The sequence below is a fragment of the Pinus tabuliformis genome, chromosome X, assembly GCF_031772625.1.
Source record: "Pinus tabuliformis cultivar Carrire ecotype Pingquan chromosome X, CPIR1, whole genome shotgun sequence".
Classification (NCBI taxonomy): domain Eukaryota; kingdom Viridiplantae; phylum Streptophyta; class Pinopsida; order Pinales; family Pinaceae; genus Pinus; species Pinus tabuliformis.
The window spans coordinates 513545254-513562190 of record NC_142308.1 but is presented as its reverse complement, the minus strand read 5'-3'; positions in this window follow the sequence as shown (position 1 = coordinate 513562190).

The window sequence follows — 16937 nt, the reverse complement described above, 5'->3', positions numbered from 1 at the left end:
AAATGGAAGCAATTTGGGTCCGATGAAGGTACATGGGAGATGGCGGATCAAACGTTGGCCATGTATCCTTCCTTGTTTTCCAATTGAGGCAAAGCAACTAATATGGTGGTGTGGTATATGCTTTATGGTGGTTTGGTATATGATTTATGGTGGTTGGTATTTGCTTTATGGTGGTATATTCTTTACGATGGTTTGGTATTTGATTTATGGTGGTTTGGTATATGCTTTATGATGGTTTGGTACTTGCTTTATGATGGTTCGATATATGCTATATGATGTTTTGATATATGCTTAAACATGGTGTTTAGTATATGTTTTGATATATGCTTTGGTATATGATTTGGCATAAGTTTGGTATATATATATATATATATTTTTTGATGATGTTGTTATATGTACACCTATGTATGGATGTAAATACCGTAACGAGCTGTGTTATAAAGCTCCACTATGCGGTATGGGTGTCATGTTATTATGCTATCATGTGGTTATGTTATCATGAAGTTATGACGTCATGTGAGTTGGCATTTAGCATGATGATCATTGTAAATATCGTAACGAGTTGTATTATAAAGCTCCATTATGTGGTATGTTGTCATGATGTTTTGCCTTGAGCAGGTCTTTCATTGTAAATATTGCATCGAGCTATGATATAAAGCTCCACGAGCAATATGTCTTCTTTTAGCAGGTTTCTAAGGTATATGTGTGATTGAACACCGAGGATGGTGTCCTCCAAGGGGTAGGGTTATGTAACAACCCTGGTGAAAATTCCATGTAATAAAAGTTAAAAACAATAACAACGGTCGATGGGAACTTATTCCAAGCTAAAAGTTGGGCAAGACATCCTAGGGGGTGTTCGTTTGGTTGTTTATGGCTAAGGAAATTGGCAAAGGCAATGGTTAAGGCTTTGGAAAGGCAAAAAGACATTTTTGGCACATTTATTTATGAAAATAATGGAAATTAGGAGAAAAAGGAGGTGAGAGGTTACAGGTTGCATGTGAGGAGGAAAATGAAGAAAATAGAGGCCTCATCCATAAAAAGGCTTCTAAGGATCAGTTGGTAACCTTTTTTAAGTTCAATTTTGGAGGTATTTCATTATTCTATCTCCCTCATACTCTTGGATGGTTAGAGTTTTCTTGGAGCACTCTTGGAGGGTGTGGCATACTTGGATTCTTGGATTAAGAAGGCAAAGGAAGAGCAGGAAAACGCAAGAAGGCATTGGCATCAGCAACTAGATCATATTTTCTTGCAGGTACTAAGTTGCATGTATGTTTCCTTCACTAGATTTGCCATGCATGGCATATGCATGTGGTTTTTTGGTTGTGACCTGTCATTGTCATGGAGGATGGCCAAGATTGATAGTGGATTGCCTAGCCTTGCCATTTCCTGGATAGCCACGGTGATTGTGGGATTGTTTCCTTATTGTGTTTTTGATTGGTTCTCATGTTTCCTTAGCTTTGGTTGAGTTATCAATCCTATAGCCTTGGTTGGACAAATGCTCTGGAGCCCTGGAACAACTTGTGTTGAGTTACTAGTCCCGTAGCCTGGGTTGGACAAACGCTCTGGAGCCCTTGGGGTGTTTAGCTAGTAGCCCAATAGCCTTGGTTGGACAAATGATCTAGAGCCCGGTAAAAGTTGTTCAGTTACTAGTCTTGTAGTCGGGTTGGACAAGTTCTTTGGAGCCTTGGATGGCTGGGATAGAGAACAATTTGATGATGGTTTTGTGATATCCGATCACAAGGTGGAATAATTGTTTGATGGGTTGAGGTGGATGACCTCTGGAAGCCCTGGATGGTTTTTTATTGATGCGTTATATGAGATCCCACATTCATGCTTGGAATATGATACAGGGGTGAATGGCTGAAGAGAGATTTGGCTCTGCATTCTACGGTCGCATGGAAGGTGGAAGTCCCATCCCGGGTTTGGATTTTGCATCATTAATGGAAGGTTATTTCTCCTTGTATTTCTATGAGCACTTTGATGGATTGTACATGGTCTCTATGGTTGTAATTTCATGAGTATTTCTGTCCCTATTACGCTGGTTATGTATGTGTTTTATGACTACAGCCATGTATGACTTTCCTCATGTTTTTACTTGTAATTGAATGATCAATGTATCTATGACCTAATGGATGGAATGGTAGTTGATGCGTTGAGGAATCAATGGTTCTTAGTGATTCCCAGCTAAATATGAAATCCATTATGCTCAGAACTATTAATTACAGTTGTAGATTACACATTTGCAATATATTTGAGAAAATGTCTGTCGTGGTTAGTGGGGGTCCAGTCAAGGTCTATAACAAGTATTTGCTTTAGTATTGTCATTTCCATGTCAATTTACTGATTTGAAGAGATGGTTCCAGTATGGGCAGTGACCTGGGCTCTGGGCCTGAAAAAGTGGCTCAAATCCCGGAGTAGCTGGCATAACACTAACTATTTTGGTCTCTAGTCACTGGCAGGCAAACCTGTGAGAGTGACTTTGAGTTGTTGGTCGCACTCATGCTTATAGCATGGGAGCGACTAAGCCTCAAATTATCCAAAAGCTCCGTCGGACTGTGGAGTAGGTAAATCTCCTTTGCGGACAGAGGTGATCCCTCTAGCCCTAGAGTGGGTCTAGCCGCAAACAGAACAACCTAATGAAAACTTCCTTAAACTATAATCGAATAAGAGGGCCTACCTCTTAGAACGCTACTCCGCTTGATGATGACCTTGCTCCTTTGCTCCAACTTCCTTTGAGTTCTTCTCCTTCAAATACCTGAAAAAAATACACAAGAGACAATAGCAAACGTAATAGCATACAATCGCATTCAATTTACTTAAAAATTCAAGGAATCTTAAGCCATTAAATGTAATATGACACTCAATGTAGGAAATAAATCATTAGTTGTATTGATATAAAGCTCAGAAATAGATACAACCAAAGCCTTGATGTTGCAGGTCTCCTCTGACGTATCTGAGGTCCAACACCACTTTGTAGCATCTCATGGTTAGCCTCAACAATGGAAGTTTAAGGCTTCTTCCCTTTAGTTCCAAACCAAACCAAACACACTATTCTCCCTTTACACACATAAACTAGAAGGCAAAAAGCTATAGATATCTTGCTGGTTATTCAAGCTCCAAAAAAACCTAGCTTAGCTAGGAAAAGGAGGAGTTTATATAGCTTTGATGGGAGGGATATGGTTCCTCTTATGATGGGAGAGGGCTTATCTCTTTGGTTTGTTCCATCTTTATAGAGGAAAGGAGCCCAAATTGACTTCGTCGGCTCTATCCAACCTAACCATTTACTAGACTTCCATTCCACGAAGCTTCTAGAGTTTGAACACTTGCCAAAAGAGGATCAGCGCGAGTGAGGAAGGGCTCACTTGCATCGTACGACGCTAGGTATGGTTTCAAACTCTGCAAATCGGTGCGGGGAAGGAACTGATCACTAGCATCAGTCTTAAGAACAGGGATTGAAGGAAAATTCTTGGGAAATGATGCAAGAGGGGAATGTTCTACTCATGAATATGGATGTAAAGGCATGCTCTTCATGATGGGAAAGCATATGGAGTTCATTGTAGAGGTCCTCTAGGATTGAGAGACGGGGAGTGCAGGGACAGTGACAAAATGCTATGTAACAAATACCCCCTAAAGCGTGAAGGCTGAACTAGAGTGAGGGGTGAAACGCTTTACAAGTAGATGCGTGGAACCAGAGACCATCGTTGGAAAACCTGCAAGAAAGCATAGATACATATACATTACTGAAAACTCTGATAAATGATACATGATCGTGGTATGGGCGCAGCCATCCAGAGAAAGATCATGTAAATGGATCCAAGGTATGGGCGCAACCATCTAGTAAAGAGGATCATATCGAACCCAAGGTATGGTCGCAGCCATCCAATAATGAGAACAATCACATATAACAACTCATGGTATGGTCGCAACCATCAAATAATGAGAAGGATCACATATAACAACTCATGGTATGGACGCAACCATCCCTCTGAAAGAGGCATGTATATTAGCATGATCATGTCACATTGCCTTGCAACCTGGACTTTTGTAATCTGAGCCCAGGGTCTTGCGCTCCAACACGACCCGATCAAAGTACAAATTCTAACATGTGAATAGATGTGTTGAAGTCGAACATACTAGAAAATCGCTTGATTATCGCTCAATGATGTGAAATGTTAACAAGCGCGAGAGAAACCACCAATAATGACGATGTCGCTCAAGGTACCAGTAGCACAATCCACGGAATGTGAATAAGGAATTGAAGTCGAACACACTTTAAATCATACAATCGAAAGCCAAATGATGTGAACTTGTCGTCGAGTGCAAAGAACTCACTATTAGGGCATGCAAGCTCTAAGGTACTGGAAAGGAGTCTCTTGGTCAACTTCCCGGATAATGAGTTGAAGTCGACAGGAAGTGACCTTGTCAAAGGAGGGCCATGATGTATCCCACATCATCAACGTGAGACAAAGGGATGTAATGGTTGTGGATGATACCGAGAATCATGAATGAGTGTAACTACTGAAGGATAACTCTTGAACATATCGGCGACACGACTATCAAGTTTGGCAGCTTTTGGATCCATAGGATCGGAGGTCATGATGATGTGGTATAGATCAAATGGAAAGGCAAAAATGAACGGCCCAACCCAAGAAAGTCAACGATGAAGTGAGGATATCCCAACCCGACACGAAGCAAAAAGTGTCATGTTCAAGAGTGAGCTTCCGACACAACTGATCGAATTTCCAATTTTCCCCACCATTTCTGGTAGGTACCCCAATCATTTTTTGATTGCAAGATTGAAGGGGTAGCATGTGCTTGCACTGTAAGTCTATGCTTCAGATGAATCCGACCGAGTAAGATTAATGAGCCCTAGGAAGGAGAAGCTCATGTCCGTCATGGTGACGAATCCAATGTCGTTTAGGTTTAATGAGTCCGATAAAGGTGTAACTCAGTACCTTTTTCATGTTTAGAGAGTTTGAAAAAGACATGGAAAAAAAAACTCTAAAAGGTCCCTTTCATACATTTGTGTCTCTCGAGCTCAAAAGGGTAGAAAACAATACTTGAGATAACCGCTTGATTATGTCAGTCAAGGAGTATCTTTTTCGTAAATAGTTTATCCCAACCCGAAAAAGGGGTAAACATATACTGGGTAAATGACATTTCACAACTTTTAACGAGTTCAAAATGACAAGAGCTCGACAATCTTTTCGTGTTTTAAGAGTCGGAAAAGAGCTGAAAGCAAACCCCCCATTTTTATTCTCTTTAACGAGTCAAAAAGGGAAAATACTCGGCGATCTTTTCATTTGAGTTTTTACAAGTCAAGAAAAGAGCTTAAACACGACTCAACACCATCATCAGCAATCCATCACCTGTTGCTACACAAAAAGCAAACGCATTATCCGATTTCTAAGGTAAAAATAGGCGAAAAATACTTACAAAACCCTAAAATGTCATGAAAAAATGAATAAAAAGGGGGAAAGTAATTTATTTTTTACCATTTACCTTTTTACCTTGTGTGGAGCATTTTTTACCCATTTGTGCCCTAGATTTTCAGGAGCAGATTGCGGCAGATCCAGGAGGCTGATCGACGCACCGTCAGTTGCAAGTAAGAGCTGAGACCCTTAGCTTCATTTTCATGCTTGTTTTTCCTATTTTAGCCATTTTTTTGGACTTTTTGAGGAGGGTTTGGAAGAAAAAAAATCGCCCTCGATCGATGCGAGATCCAAGCTCGGGATCGCGTCGATTGAGGGTTGTTTAACATAGTCACTTGCGCTATCGGCGCTATTGTTTTAAAAACAGTAGCGCCGATGCAAAGAAGAGAATATTTTCGATTTTTTACTCGATTTCCTTGCTTTAAATCCGCAATTTCTCATCCAAGGATTGATGTTGACTTGATTTTATGGTGTTTTCAGGAAAATTACAGTGGAAAGATGGTTGATTGGAAAGAACGTGAGCATGAGGAAATTGATGCATAGGCATTGGCAAACCAAAACTGTCTGGATGCCCTGACAAACTGTAGGTTGCTCAAATTCTTCCTTACACAGGCCTTTGGGCTCAACCTGAGTTATTGCAGTACTTGATTAGTCTTTGGGACGTTGGCCAGGAAGTCTTTTTGATCCGGGACCAAGAGTTGGAGCTAGAGACTTCAGATATATACTTCATCACCGGACTGTCCCGAAGAGGGGAACCAATCAATATGTATGGATCCAGGCCCATTGGGTCAAGTGTGAACATGTTGTTGGCATAACATTGCCCAGAAGTGCTGAAATAAAAAAGTGGCAAGGTTAATATCATGAGTATCGATGACCTTGTGTTGAAAGGACTGCTCTTAGCCATAAACATAGCTGGAGCTCAGGCATTGCATGAGTCCAACAAGTCCAAGTTTCAGTATGCAATAGACTATATGGCACCCACTATCTTCAATTGGGCAAAAGCTATGAAGGTAAACATGAAGCTCCAACTATCCAAATCCGAGGCAGGGAACCTGAAACAGTTTGGATATGGTTCTGTGTTGGTGACCTTCTTTTTGGAGCGGATCCAGCTATTTCACTATCAGCTGGCAGAGGTGAACCCCCCATTGCCACGAGACCCATGGATGGTCCGATGGAGTGAACTGATGCCCAAAATCGGCGGGGGGCAGCATATGTCATACAAGGTCGCCTTCTTTTCATGGTTGAGGCGTCAACTGATCGTGGTAGAGGATTGGCCATACAGTGGTACTGACTTCCACGATGATCCTGACATGTCACTCCCAAAGGCAGAAGATTTTGATGATGGAGTTAAGAAAAACAATTTCAAGTTTTTGATTTTTTATTGTTTTTGAAATATATGTATTCGTGAAAATTCGTTTTTGTAATTGCAGATGTAGGACCAGAGCGACCAACCAGGATGTCCCCGATCGCAAGGCGTGTTGCTCAGCAGTTTGAGATCGCTCCTTATCAGGAAGGAGTCGATAACGAGGAGGAGATTGCACGAAACCTTGAGGGATTGACCAAAGGTATCCCAGAGTATGCACAGGTGGGTGACATCCCATGCTGTATTAGCGGCACACAGTGGGGGTGTCAGATCGGATCTATTGTTTACTGACTCAAGTAGTACGAGCAGTGACGTGCTATCATGATCACCATGTCGAGTAGTCCATTGTTTAGCATTTACAATTTTGAGGCCTACAAGCCACGAACGTACTAAACACATATATTATTTTTGGGGTTTTGATGTATGACACTCAAACATTATATCATTATATCATTATATATATATATATATATATATATATATATATGCTATATTTCATGTTTACTATGATACAATGTTTTGTTTTTTCACATGTTGCGCAAATGTCTGTCTAACACAAATGATCGCCAATATGTGAAGTAGGTAAATCTCCTCTATGGACAGAGGTGATCCCTCTAGCCCTAGAGTGGGTCTAGCCGAAAACAAAACAACCTAATGAAAACTTCCTTAAATTATAATCGAATAAGAGGGCCTACCTCTTAGAACTCTACTTCGCTTGATGATGACCTCGCTCCTTTGCTCCAACTTCCTTTGAGTTCTTCTCCTTCAAATACCTTAAACAAATACACAAGAGACAATAGCGAATGTAATAGCATACAATCACTTTCAATTTACTTTAAAAGTCAAGGAATCTTAAGACATTAAATGTAACATGACACTCAATGTAGGAATCATTAGTTGTATTGATATAAAGTTCAGAAAGAGATACAACCAAAGCCTTGACGTTGCAGGTCTCCTCCGACGTATTCGAGTTCCAACACCACTTCTAACATCTCATGGTTAGCCTTAACAATCGCAGTTTGAGGCTTCTTCCCTTTAGTTCCAAACCAAACCAAACACACTATTCTCCCTTTACAGACATAAACTAGAAGGTAAAAAGCTATAGATATCTTATTGGTTATTCAATCTCCAAAAAAAACTAATTCAACTTGGAAAATGAGGAGTTTATATAGCTTTGATGGAAGGGAGATGGTTCCTCTTATGATGGGAGAGGGCTTATCTCTTTGGTTTTCTCCATCTTTATAGGGGAAAGGAGCCCAAATTGACTTCCTCGTCTCTATCCATCCCAACCATTTACCAAACTTCCATTCCACGAAGCTTCTAGAGCTGGAAAACTTTCCAAAAGAGGATCAACGCAAGTGAGGAAGGGCTCACTTGCACAATACGACGCTTGGTCTGGTTTCAAACTCTGCAAATCGGCGCGGGGAAGGAACTGATCACTAGTGTCAGTCTTAAAAACTAGGATTGAAGGAAGATTCTTGGGAAATGATGCAAGGGGGAACGTTCTACTCATGAATAGGGATGTAAAGGCATGCTCTTCATGATGGGAAAACATATAGAGTTCATTGTAGAAGTCCACCAGGATCGAGGGACGGGGAGTACAGGGACAGTGACAAAACGCTGTATAACAGGGACCCCAAGGCAAGTTGTCTAAAGTATTGGATTGGTTCTTGAGGGTCCTGTAGCTGATAATTAATGTGTGTAGGTGTGTTTTTGTCGATTCCACTTCTTTAATGTGACGTGGGAGGTCGAATCATATCATAGTGGCCTCTCGTCGCATGTTTACCCCGGCTGACCGGTTGCTTGGGTAGATGTGTGAGGAGGGTGTTACAGAGTGGTATCAGAGCATGGTTCAGCCCTCGGACTGGATGGGCTATGTGTAGGTAATGCATGCATGTCAGTTGCATGTGTGTCTCTCACCCTTGAATTCCATGTGCTTGTGGTATTTGCATGATGTTGTTCATGATTGCAGTGATGTCGTCATGTGAGATTTGAGGTGTTATTGTGTAATGCATTGTTGTGAGTCTAAGACTGGTTACATGTTGATTTATGTTGCTTACATGTATCATTGTAGTATGTTTGGTTACATTCTTGTATGCTTAGTTGCATGTATCATTCTTGCAGGTTTGGTTTCAAGGATTGTTCATTCACGCTTGATCATACGTGTTTATGCATATGTGTGGATGGTTATGCATCGCTGATGCATGTTCATGTTTACATGTGGTTAAGTGTATAGTGACGTAATGATGGTGGTTGTCATGCATGAGGTCGTAGTGTGTGTTGTTGTTGAGGTCACCATTGATGACTAAACCCTATCTATAATGTCGATTGCATGGTCATATGCTTATGTTTTATGTTTCTATAGGTTGTTATGATTATGTTATACATGTATCACGTTGATTTGTTGATCTTGCAGATAAGGTATCCTCCCCGAGTTATACTAAGGTACATTGGTTTATTGTGATTTGGTTTAGCTGACATGATATACCTTGCAGGAAGAAATATCAAATGGCTAGCAAGATGGTTGACTACAAAGACTCTCCCTATGAATCAAAAGAGCAATATGGTGTTGGGAACTCTTCTGACTTGGCAGTGACACTGAGAAGCTTAAAGGAAGAGATAAGGAGTTGTAAGGCAGATAATGACAGAATCATACAGTCACAGGAAAATTTAGCAGAGGTAAATGCAATCATACTTCAGAGCTTGTCAGATTTGCAGCGATAGGGACTACTTCGGATCAGTCATGAGTAGGAGGACAAAACTAATGGGGCATATGGCAGTAGATTGCATGGAGGTCACCAATCAGATAGAGATGACACAATCCGAGATGGCAGATTGTTGGACACTCTAGAGAGGAGAAGGGATAGACATAGGTATGATTCTAGTTCTGATTCAGATAGGCACTATGATCGTCACCGATATCATCCTTACAAGAGGAGTGATAAGGGATACTTGTCGGATGAGTTTAAGAAAGCAAAGCCACCTACTTTTGATGGAGAGGTAAAGAGATCACAGGATGCAGAGACTTGGTTACTTAGTATCATGAAAGCTAGAGTGGCTACTTTCAATCTTAAAGGTAAAGCAAACATCTGGTGGGAAGATCTGAAGAATGTCAAGGACATAAATGAGGAAGACCTGACTTGGAGTGAATTTGAGTGACTATGCAAGGAAAAGTATCTATCGGAGAGATACTTTAATGACAGGGCAAAATAATTCTATGAACTTAAGATGGGATCCATGACAGATGATGAGTACACCATTAAGTTCTTGGAACTGTTGAGATATGTGCTTACCCCAAGGAGGAGAAGGCTAAGATTCAAAGATTTGTTAGTGTTTTACCGGTTGCATTCAAAGATAGGATTGAGTTCGATGAGCCCAGATAATTGGAGGAGGCTATCCTAAAACTGAAGCATTTCAATGAACAATTGAAGCGTCGAACTAAGATGAAGCCAGATTGGAGAGGTAATACGAAGAATAAAGGCAAATGGGACAAGAAGTGAGTAAGACCACGGGATTCAGGTAACAAGGAGAATGTTGCACCACTTAAGTGGTTCAATGCATTAGATCTAGGATAGGGACACATATCTGGGGAGCAGAATAAGGAACCCATGCAATATTGGACTTGTGGAGGAGATCATCACAGGAGGGATTGTCCATAGTACAAGAGTGGTAGGCTTAAGATATACAGTGCGCAGGAGGCACAAATTGTTGGAGACGTTGGTAAGAGTATTCCATGTATCTATGCATCCTTGGATAACTAATAGGCAAAGCATCAGGCATTTATCAACGAGATGGACGGTAAGCTTTGTGATCAAGTTATTTCTATTTTGATTGACCCTGGATCTAATTATAGCCATGTTAGTCCTGACTTTGTGGATAAGTATGGTTTGGGTAAGGAATTGCATGCAGAGTCTTGGTTAGTGCAGTTGGCTACAGGTATGAAGAAGCGAGTTCACCATTGGGTAAGAACTTGCACATTTGACTTAAATGGTATGTCTACAACAACGCATTTAAATGTATTACCGTTGGGTTCATACAAAATGTTATTGGGCATGGATTGGCTGTATCTACATAGAACCAATGTAGAATGTTATGACAAATATATTGAGTTTGTTGATGACAATGGAGAACCAAGTGTCTTGCAAGGTAAGAAGAAAGCTACATCAGTTAGGATGGTGACAACTATGCAAGCAAAGCATAGTTTAAGGAAGGGTTGCAAGCTATTTGCAGTACACATTTCTAGTGATAAGGGTACGGAGGCTGAGGATGAAAATGTGTTGAACAAGTATCCAACTTTGCAGCAGTTTCAAGATGTATTTCCTGAGGACATTACAGAGTTGCCACCTCACAGGGAGGTAGACTTTTCATCCATTGAGTTAGTGCCAGGGGTAACTCCAACATCAAAATCACCTTACAGGATGAGCACACCTGATTTGGTTGAGCTGAAGTCGCAATTAAAGGAAATGTTGGACAAGGGATACATTAGGCCAAGTGTATCAACTTGGGGTGCACTGGTCTTGTTTGTGAAGAAGAAAGATGGTACTTTCAGATTATGCATTGATTATAGGCAGTTGAACAAAGTGACTATTAAGAACATATATCCTTTGTCGAGGATTAATGACTTGTTCGATCAACTGAAGGGAGCAATAATGTTCTTAAAGATTAACTTAAGATCCAGATATCATCAGGTACGCATCAAAGAGGAGGACATTTACAAGACTGTGTTCAGGGCAAGGTAAGGGCATTATGAGTTCGTTGCTATTCCATTTGGCTTAACTAATACTCCAGCTACATTTATGTGTTTGATGAATAGTGAGTTGCGTCCATATTTGGATAAGTTTGTTATTGTGTTCATTGATGATATACTGGTATACTCTAAAAATGAGAAAGAGCATGCCAAACACTTAGTAGCAATGTTGAGGTTGTTGAGGGAGCATCAGTTGTATGCTAAGCTCAACAAGTGTAGTTTCTTTCAGACTGAGGTGCACTGCTTGGGACATGTTGTCTCCAAGGAAGGCATTGCAGTAGATCCAGAGAAGATAAGGGCCACCATGGAGTGGGTATCTCCTAAGAGTGTGGATGAGGTAGAATACTATAGGGGGTTCATCAAGAAATTCTTGCATATTTATTATCCCTTTACATCCTTGCAAGGAAACGTAAGAAGTTTGAATGGACAAAAGAGTGTGAAGCTAGTTTTGAGCAGCTTAAGCAGTTGTTGACGCATGCACAAGTACTACTGATTGCAGATCCTGACAAAGAGTTTGTGGTATGCACATATGCTTGCAAGAGAGGGCTTGGTGGAGTCCTTATGCAGGATGGATAGGAGGTATGTTATGAGTCCTAGAAACTAAACGAGCACAAGCAGAGCTACCTGACACATGATCTTGAGTTAGCAACGATTATACATGCACTGAAGATGTGGAGGCACAATCTTCTGGGTAGGCAGTTTGTGCTTGTGACTGATCACATTGGGTTGAGATATTTATTTGACCAACCAAATCTGAATGTTAGGTAGGTTAGATGGTTGGCCAAGATCAACGAGTTTGATTTCAAGATCAGGTACATCAAAGGTAAAGAGAACAGGGTGGTAGATGCTCTCAGTATATGGGTACATGTACAACACTTGGCAGCTATGAGCTCTTATGGGACATACTTACAGGATAGGATTTTGCAGGTAGGTTAGCAAGATGTCAAGTATATGGAGATTGTGCATAGGTTGCAGTAGGGTGATAGTACAGGTTCAAGTAGAAGTCATGGTATAGGTGCAGGTACAGGTACATGTAGAGGTATAGGTATAGGTGGCAGAACAAACACAGGTACAGGTACAGGTGTAAGTGCACGGGGCATGGACTATTGTCTTACAGCAGATGGATTGGTCAGGTTCTGAGGCAAGATATATGTACCAAATAACAGTGAGCTCAAGAAGGTGATCTTGAGGGAAGTTTCATGCAAAATCAAATTTGGGTCACCCATGTTATCAAAAGACACTAACAACAGTGAAGAGATATTATTATTGGCCGAATTTGAAGAGGGATGTAGTGTATTTTGTGGTGAGGTGTTTCATCTATCAGCGAGTGAAAGCAACATGTAAACATCTAGGTGGATTGCTATAACCCATTGTGATTCCAGAATGGAAATGGGACGTAATTTCCATGGACTTCATCACAGGGTTGCCGAAGATAGTAAAGCTACATGATTCCATCATGGTCATGATGGACAGGTTAACAAAGGTTGCACACTTCATTTCGGTGAAGTATATGTTCTTAGCTAATGATGTGGCACAGGTGTTCATCAGAGATGTGGTTAGACTACATGGTGTTCCAAAGAAGATTGTCTCAGACAGGGATGCAAAGTTCACTTCAAAGCTTTGGAAGGAGTTATTTGCAGGTTTGGGCACATAGTTGGCCTTCAAAACAACTTATCATCCACAGATAGATCGACAGACAGAGAGGGTCAGCAGGGTATTAGAGGACATGTTAAGGATGTGTGTGATGCATCAGCAGCGGAAGTGGGAAGAGTATCTCCCCTTGGTAGAGTTCGCACACACCAATGGTTATCAGGAGTCACTAAGGATGAGTCTTTTTGAGACATTGTATGGGTGGAGTTGTAACACTCATATCAGTTGGAGTGATCTGGTTAGCAGAGTATTGATTGTACCAGATATGTTGGCAAACATGGAACAAGAAATGTAGGTAATCAAGAAGAATCTAAAGGCATCACAAGATAGGCATAAGTGTTATGCAGATAGGAACATGTTGTTCAAGGAGTTCCAAGTTGGGGAATAGGTGTACTTGCACATCAAACCAAAGAAGAGCTCCTTGCAGATTGGCTCATGTGCCAAGCTGGCACCATGGTTTTGTGGACCCTTCAACATCATTGAGAGGATTGGGCCAGTAACCTATCAACTTGCACTGCCTTCGACAGTGAAAGTCCATGATGTTTTCCATGTATCTTTGCTTAAGAAGTATGTTAAGGATGTTGATCATGTGATTGACTGGTTTGTATTGCAGGTGGAACCAGATGGAGAATTATAGTCAGAGCCTCAGTGTGTATTGCAAAAAAAGCTGCTCATGCTCCATAACCGAGCAATCGAGCAAGTTAAAATGAAATGGAAGCACTTTGGGTCCGACAAAGGTACATGGGAGATGGCGGATCAGATGCGAGCCATGTATCCTTCCTTGTTTGTCGGTTGAGGCAAAGCAACTGATATGGTGGTGTGGTATATGCTTTATGGTGGTTGGTATTTTCTTTATGGTGGTTTGGTATATGCTTTATGATGGTTTAGTATTTTCTTTATCGTGGTTTGGTATATGCTTTATGATGGTTTGGTACTTGCTTTATGATGGTTCGATATATGCTATATGATGTTTTGATATACGCTTAGACATGGTGTTTAGTATATGTTTTGATATATGCTTTGGTATATGATTTGGCATATGTTTAGTATCTATATATATCTATATATATATATATATATATATATATATATATATGAAGATGATGATGATGTTGTTATATGTACACCTATGTGTGGATGTAAATATCGTAACGAGCTATGTTATAAAGCTCGACTATGTGGTATGGGTGTCATGTTATTGTGCTATCATGTGGTTATGTTATCATGATGTTATGACGTCATGTGAGTTGGCACTTCGTAGGATGATCATTGTAAATATCGTAACGAGTTGTATTATAAAGCTCCACTATGCGGTATGTTGTCATGTTGTCATGATGTATTGTCTTGAGCAGGGCTTTCATTGTAAATACTACATCGAGCTGAGATATAAAACTCCATGAGCGCTATGTCTTCTTTCAGTAGGTTGCTGAGGTATATGTGTGATCGAACATCGAGGACGATGTCCCCCAAGGGGGAGGGTTTTGTAACAACCTTGGTGAAAATTCCATGTAATAAAAGTTAAAAACAATAACCACTGTCAATGGGACACTTATTACAGAGAAAGTCCATGATGTTTTCCATGTATCTTTGCTTAAGAAGTATGTTAAGGATGTTGATCATGTGATTGACTGGTCTGTATTGCAGGTGGAACCAGATGGAGAATTATAGTCAGAGCCTCAGTGTGTATTGCAAAAAAAGCTGCTCATGCTCCATAACCGAGCAAGTTAAAATGCAATGGAAGCACTTTGGGTCCGACAAAGGTACATGGGAGATGGTGGATCAGATGTGAGCCATGTATCCTTCCTTGTTTGTCGGTTGAGGCAAAGAAACTGATATGGTGGTGTGGTATATGCTTTATGGTGGTTGGTATTTTCTTTATGGTGGTTTGGTATATGCTTTATGATGGTTTGGTATTTTCTTTATCGTGGTTTGGTATATGCTTTATGATGGTTTGGTACTTGCTTTATGATGGTTCGATATATGCTATATGATGTTTTGATATACGCTTAGACATGGTGTTTAGTATATGTTTTGATATATGCTTTGGTATATGATTTGGCATATGTTTAGTATATATATATATGATGATGATGTTGTTATATGTACACCTATGTATGGATGTAAATATCGTAACGAGCTATGTTATAAAGCTCCACTATGTGGTATGGGTGTCATGTTATTATGCTATCACGTGGTTATGTTATCATGATGTTATGACGTCATGTGAGTTGGCACTTTGTAGGATGATCATTGTAAATATCGTAACGAGTTGTATTATAAAGCTCCACTATGCGGTATGTTGCCATGTTGTCATGATGTATTGTCTTGAGCAGGGCTTTCATTGTAAATACTGCATCGAGCTGAGATATAAAACTCCATGAGCGGTATGTCTTCTTTCAGTAGGTTGCTGAGGTATATGTGTGATCGAACATCGAGGACGATGTCCCCCAAGGGGGAGGGTTTTGTAACAACCTTGGTGAAAATTCCATGTAATAAAAGTTAAAAACAATAACCACTGTCAATGGGACACTTATTACAGAGAAAGTCCATGATGTTTTCCATGTATCTTTGCTTAAGAAGTATGTTAAGGATGTTGATCATGTGATTGACTGGTCTGTATTGCAGGTGGAACCAGATGGAGAATTATAGTCAGAGCCTCAGTGTGTATTGCAAAAAAAGCTGCTCATGCTCCATAACCGAGCAAGTTAAAATGCAATGGAAGCACTTTGGGTCCGACAAAGATACATGGGAGATGGCGGATCAGATGCGAGCCATGTATCCTTCCTTGTTTTTCGGTTGAGGCAAAGCAACTGATATGGTGGTGTGGTATATGCTTTATGGTGGTTGGATTTTCTTTATGGTGGTTTGGTATATGCTTTATGATGGTTTGGTATTTTCTTTATCGTGGTTTGGTATATGCTTTATGATGGTTTGGTACTTGCTTTATGATGGTTCGATATATGCTATATGATGTTTTGATATATGCTTTGGTATATGATTTGGCATATGTTTAGTATCTATATATATATATATATCTATATATATATATATATATATATATATATATATATATATATATATATATATATATATATATATATATATATGATGATGATGATGGGGTTGTTATATGTACACCTATGTATGGATGTAAATATCGTAACGAGCTATGTTATAAAGCTCCACTATGTTGTATGGGTGTCATGTTATTATGCTATCATGTGGCTATGTTATCATGATGTTATGACGTCATGTGAGTTGGCACTTCGTAGGATGATCATTGTAAATATCGTAACGAGTTGTATTATAAAGCTCCACTATGCGGTATGTTGTCATGTTGTCATGAGGTATTGTCTTGAGCAGGGCTTTCATTGTAAATATTGCATCGAGCTGAGATATAAAACTCCATGAGCGGTATGTCTTCTTTCAGTAGGTTGCTGAGGTATACGTGTGATCGAACATCGAGGACGATGTCCCCCAAGGGGGAGGGTTTTGTAACAACCTTGGTGAAAATTCCATGTAATAAAAGTTAAAAACAATAGCCACTGTCAATGGGATACTTATTACAAGCTAAATGTTGGGCAAGACATCCTAGGGGGTGTTCGTTTGGTTGTTTATGGCTAAGGAAATTGGAAAAGGTAATGACTAAGGCTTTGGAAAGGCAAAAAGGCATTTTTGGAACATTTATTTATGAAACTAATGGAAACTAGGAGAAAAAGGAGGTGAAAGGTCACGGGTTGCATGC